This window comes from Octopus bimaculoides, chromosome 14 (assembly GCF_046866305.1).
Source record: "Octopus bimaculoides isolate indiv1 chromosome 14, ASM4686630v1, whole genome shotgun sequence".
Classification (NCBI taxonomy): Eukaryota; Metazoa; Mollusca; class Cephalopoda; order Octopoda; family Octopodidae; genus Octopus; species Octopus bimaculoides.
Window position 1 is genome coordinate 5196180 of NC_142941.1, and position 6977 is coordinate 5203156.

General features: G+C 38.2%; 1 protein-coding gene across 1 annotated transcript in view; it reads right to left on the minus strand.

The window, feature by feature from the left end:
* The window catches only part of LOC106868324 (uncharacterized), a 41031-nt gene extending 35816 nt beyond the window's left edge, over nucleotides 1-5215 (minus strand). The window contains exon 1 of the mRNA XM_089363172.1: nucleotides 4925-5215. The gene's annotated coding sequence lies outside the window, so the exon portion shown is untranslated. The remainder of the gene's footprint in view (nucleotides 1-4924) is intronic.
* Nucleotides 5216-6977: the final 1762 nt, after the last annotated feature.

Here is a 6977-nt window from a genome sequence, read left to right on the forward strand (position 1 = left end):
ACATAATACATATACATAAGTCTGCTTGTCTGTGTGTGTGTGTGTGTGCGCGCGCGTGTAGGTGCGAGCCGAAAAGGGACCTCACTGTGGTAAGGAGGCTGCTAGAAATAGTAGCCAAATCCTCCTCAGATCACACCTACCCCCATCACTTTCTTTTTAAAAGGGCGCATTTGACTATGTTATCCGGCCTGTACGAAAAAGCCGAACGGTTACGGTTTTGATTATAGGTCCACTGTTGGAGGGCTGACCTGGGACTAAACTACCACAACCACACCAGCAGCTGTTTTACACTCGCATATACAACAGATAAACATAAAAGGGCAATGCGATTTATACAAACATATATATAGTATAATTACAAACACATACGTACACGAACACAAATACCAATATTACATAAACGCACATATATATATATATATATACACATACACATACATATATACATATATACACATACACACACACACACATATATATATACATATATATATATATATTATATATATACACACATACACGTATATATATATATATATATATATATATATATATATATGTATATATATATGTGTGTGTGTATATATATATATAAAACTCTTTTGAACTTGCAGAAATGTGGAAATATACACAAATACAGATGCATTTACATATGTACAATAACGTGTGTGAGTGTATGTGTGTGTGCGTGTCTGTGTACAGAAGCCTACACATACAGGTGCAGGCATGGCTGTATGGCAAGAAATTTGCATCCCAACCACATGATTCTGGGTTCAGTCCTACTGTGTGGCACTATTGGCAAGTATCTCAGGCCTAACAAAGCCTTGCGAGTGGATTTGGTAGAGGGAAACTGAAAGAAGCCCGCGGTGTGCGTGCGTGTGTGTGTGCGTTTGTCTCCTGCTACCACTTGACAACCAGTGTCGGTGTATTTAGGTACCTGTAACTGAGCAGTTTGGCAAAAGAGACCGACAGAATATGTACCAGGCTTTAAAAAAAAGACTGGGGTCTCTTTGGGGGTCTCTTCATTCGACAAAAAATTCTGCAAGGTGGTGCCCCAGCATGGCCACAACCAAAGGACTGAAGCATATAAAATATATTTAAATACATATTTTAGATACATATACTCTCATACATACGTAATCACATACTTTTGCTTTCACCAGCAAATACACTTAGGAGGACAATCTGCTGCCCAAACACAAGGACCACTTAGTTATACCAGATAATTATATACACATTCAAAGGTCATATGCACAAAACAGAAACATACAAAGGCCACATTCATACAGTTATGCACACATAACTCTCACACACACACACATTCAAAGACTGCATTCGTACACTTAAACACATGCATACAGTCAAAGACCACATTTATACACTTGCACACACAAAACTATCAAAGAACACTCACACACTTACAGACATAGCACATTCTAAGATCAAACTTGTACAAGCATTCAAAAACGACCACCATACACTTACACATACACACATTCAAAGATCTTAGACTTATACATAAATGCTCTCTCAATGAACATATTCATACATACATTTACACACACAAACACTCGAAGACGGCACTTATAATCTTACACACACAAACATTCGAAAACCACATTCAGACACTGTTATACATACACACTTTCAAGATGGTATGCATACACTTACTTGTGCAAGTGTTGAAAGAGCTTTGATACACTTGCATACATGCACGCTCAAAGATTAAGCTCATTTACTTGTACAGACATTCAAAGACTCAAGTCCTACACTAACACAAATACCACACTCCTACACTTACACACTCATATATAGAAACTAAACTCATACACTTACACACCCAAACACTCCAAAACCATTTTCACTTGCATAAATATTCAAATGCTATACTCATACACACATACACACATACATACATACATACATACATACATACACTTACGTCATAGACAAACTCTCAAATACCACACCTATGAACTCACACACACATGCAAATAACACGCTCATACACTCCACACATGCTCTCAAGAACCATAGTTGTATACTGATGCAAATGGTCAAAGACTACAGTTGTTTGTCTACACACACACACACACATACTCAAAGACCACACACACAAAGTTTATACTCATATGTAAAAGCAAACATGCAGAGACTCATATATAGAAACAAACTGGCTGATAGCACACACACATCAAGACATACACTCACACATTCTAACACACAATCATATTCATATGCACACATACACACACACAGACACATGCAGACACACACACACACATACATGCACATACACACATGCACAGACACACACACAGACATGCACACACACACATGCACAGACACATATGCACAGACACACACAGACATGCACACACACACACAATCATACACACACTCACAATCTAAGACACACTCATAGTCTCTCTCTCACACACACACACACACACACACACATGCATAGACACACTCAGGTATTCTACGATGTCCAATTTTCCCAAGAAAGGAGAGAACCTCTTCCAGATTATATACAAGTCAGGCTAAAAAAACTGGGATTTAAGGGAACAGATAAAGTAGTACCCCCCCCCCTTGTCTACGTCTCACACATGGTGGGGAGGGGGGAATGAAGAACACCTCACACACACCCTTGACACCTTTCATCCCAACACATATTTTAATACCCCCTTCTTATCTCACCCACACTGACACCTCTGTTTTAATCCCAACACACACACAACGAAATACCCATTTCTTGTTCCTAAATACACACACACACACACACTCACAACGCAACATACACACACACATACAGACTTGCAACCTAATCTCAGAGTACACAAGCACTTTTTACTTGACCCCACCCCCACCTTCGTACAAACACACATACACACAGAAATACACACACATTCATACATACTTTTACTTATCCTCATACACAGATCAACATCTTGCTTATATCATTATACACACACACACTGATAGCCTCTTATTCTAAAAATACATGCATTGACACTCCAAAAGAATCTCAAAACACACACACTTATACACACACACACAGGCATGGCTCACTAATTTGGACAAGTTCCTTTAGTAATATATATATATATATATAAAACATTGCACTACCTACAAAGCTTAATGAAGATGGAAGGTTGTTTTCATTGATATGTACATCAGGTACCACACTGTCTCACACATAAATACATTTACCCACCTATACTTACTGTACCAGTATCCTGAAAGGAATTTATTCAGGGCTCAAGGTTTCTACCCCTCCACTGTTACTATTCTTTCCTATATATGAACATTTTCTGTGATCCCAATAAATTCATGAACCTAAATTTCAATGTACCCCTCTCTCTAATACTTTTCATAACTCCAGCTTACCATATATGATATAGAATTGTGTTTTCCATGGTTCAAAGTGTCTGTGTGTATGTATACTAGGCATGGTTCTGTCCCACTGCGTAGCACCTTGGGCCGGTATCTATAGGCCAACCAAAGCCTTGTGAATGGATTTGGTAGACAGGAACTGAAAGAAGTCCATCGTATATATATATATATATATATATATATATATATATATATATGTGTGTGTGTGTGTGTGTGTGTATGTATACAAGAGGACAATTGTGGACATGTGTTTCTGTCTCAATTGGTGTTATCATCACAGTAGTTGTCCTATTTTTGACTCTAACAAACATAAGACTCAAACTTATGCAGATACAATACAGAATGTTTAATGCGTAGAGTAATTTACAGGGTTAAAACATAAATGCACTTAGAGAAATATCTTAGAGTGGTCAGTGGCATAAATATGGACAACAAAGATGAATAAAGACATATTAAATATCATAGAATATAAATAGAAATATATTGAAAACTATCTTAAAAGCCACACTTCATTCAGACTTTTAAACTTGCTCCAATGGCCCAAAACTAAGGAGAGCTTAACAGCATGACTATAATACATCCATAATGACTGTATGCCCTGGTGGTGTTTGATCAGGGGTTAAGGACAGATGAGAATTAATTCTGCAATGCAATCATTCTGTTGTTCCAGCCCCAAGTTAAATTCCAACTGTTGGCCAGTTTGTCCCAAAGTTCTTATCTCGACGTAAAATTAAAGAAGCGGATGTCGTTTATCTCTCCCTTGATTTCTGATGTCATCTGACAAACACCAACCAAGATGGTGTGAATCAGCGAAGCTTTACCTGCTAGAAATAGCAGCCCAAGTGCTTTTGAATTAGATCCCAATGCCTGATGGTCAAGAACCAAATGAAGGACAGATTTTCAATCCCGGGATTATCCTGATTCTGAAAAGGTAAAATATATCTATGTAAAGCAATTGTAGACTGAGATACAATCTACAGGGGGTCCCAGACGGACAGACAGAATTTTGCTTCTACTATTATAGATATCTGCACTTTGGAGCTTCTTGGTAAATCACACAACACTTTGTGTAACGAGTCACACACACACACGCACACACAGTGACATCCCTTCTGGTCAACAAGTGAGGCCCCTAAATAGTTGCTAGACCTGTTCTTTAATTTGTTTTGGCCTCCTTGAAATAGCAGTCAAAATCCCTCAAGCCATATTTTAGAGACAGGGAAGGTCATATTAGGTAATGTAAACAGAAATATACTGTCTAAAAAAATTCAGACTTGATGGTCATGTCTAGAAAGCTTTTGTTCATAGCTCTACTGGACCAGGACTAAGTTGAGACAAAACAACAATAACACTAACTCTTGACTCTCTATGAATAAATTTTAAAAAAGCACAGTAGATAGAATAATATAGCCCTAGGCACACTCATCATCTTCACCACCACTACTAAGATATTCGGTGTCCCAAAACACTGGATGTTCACGACAGGAACGCTTTTACTCTTAGGCGAGTCATCTGGATCAGAGCTTACCTGGAGTTAAACCAGAACTCTCGTTAACTTCTCCCAATTAACATGCCATCCTATATAAAGGTTGAATGGTCCCCTCTGGGTGGGTTGTTGTTAAGACAGACGGCAGACGGGTGATGAAGGTGGGCGGAAGTTATTCTTAAGGTGTCTGCTGTGTTAAAGGAGAAGAGAATGAAGCTGTGGGGGTGAGAGGGAGTATTGTATTGCAGTGAGGGGATCGGGAGGAGAACAGAGAGGAGGGAAGTAGGAGGTTAGTGAGAAATATCAGTGTGGAGCTGGTGAAAAGAGAGGGTGGGCAGGGGAACGTATCGAACGAGTATGGTAGAGGGCGAAGGAGGAGGTGGAAGAGAACGATAAAGAAGTAGGAGGTAAGTGAGATGTCATTGTAATAAAGGTGATGAAAGTAGCGGGAGGGAGGGGAGGCTAAAAGAGTAGGAGGAAAAGAAATAAGCAAGGAGACGATATGTGTTCCCTACCGGTGTTCTCCACCGATAACTTGGGATCAAAGACATTTTAACCGTGACCATCCTGGCTTTATTCAGACTGCGTGTTTAGAACTATATTATTCAATATTAGTTTTGTTACTTAGCTCTGAGATAGCTCTCGTTCAAGACGCTCTAGCCATGACCATCTGGTCGTTTTTTAAAAAATTTTTTTAATTAAAAAATTTTTTTTTTTTAATCAAATAACGTTTCTAAGATTTCATTATCTTATGTTGGTGTTGCTGTTTAAACGTAAGTCGGTCCTGATTCAACAGACGTCAACAAAAAAAAAAAAAAAAGAAAAATCAAAGACGATCCAGCCATGACCATCCTTTTCAAACAGTATAACTAGAACTGCATTATATAGTTGTTTAACCCTAGGTCAGCCCTGGCCCACATAACGTAATTCGGTGTACCCTTCCCGTAATTAGTACGAGATTTGACTGCTATTTTTAGAGGTCCAATTGCTACATAGAGACACGTTGCCTTTTTTCTTTTTTCTTTTGATCAGGAGAGAAGGTAATGCCTGCAACCCTTTTCCAAAGTTTCCAAGATTTGTGGGAAGGAGCAAGATATCTTCAAACCAGAGACCCAGATGCTTGCAACAGAATGGACCCTGCTAAAAACACCCAGGTGCCAGGTAATGGGGTTAAACTGGGTGAGAGATTCAGTTTCCTGCCCAAAAGTGAGATGGTTGGATAATAGCCACAGACTCAGTTGGTTGCACTTGGGAATCCAGCCGGAAAGTCTAATGACAGTTGCTTCTGATAGGGGCTGAACCCAGAACCATGTGGTTGGAAAGCAAACTGCTTACCACACATTCACACCAACAGAAGTTACTGTGGATATCATTTTAGTTGTTGCTTTTGTAGTTGTTACAATAATGTTGGTGGTTGTTGTAATGAATGAATCAAAGGCCGATGCATCAAATGATGTATTACAAAAAATTTCCAGTTGATTAAAATTTTCCTCTTTTGGTTCTATGTCTGTTTTAACCTTGCTAGCATACGTTTCAATGAAGACTTCATTTCAGGCGGAATTTTATGGCTGGATGCTCTTCCTGTCACCAACCATCACCTGGTTTTCAAATAAGGTGTTTTTTAAAAAAATTCTACTCATCTTTGAAAGGACAGAGTTAGTGAATAATTTACTGACAGAGAATTCTCAACAAACAACATTTGCAGTTCAACACTTCTTTTTCTCATGCAAAATACAGAATGTAAATATTCACACACATGTGTGTGTGTGTGTATATATATATATATATATATATATATACACACACTCACACACATGTATGTATGTATGTATGTATGTATGTATGTATGGAATGCCAGTTGTGATAACATCTAATGTAAAAATAGATTAGTTCTGTGGCTGTGTAATATCTACTGAAAGAACAGAGAAATATGTCATCTTGGGTTGAGGGAAAATTTTACTGAATGAAATGTGAACTTGGTATCTCATATGTTGATGATATATATATATATATATATATATATATATATATATATGATGGCTAAGGAGTTAGAAATATTGATGTCTGAGAATCCTGACACATGGCAACACTGAAC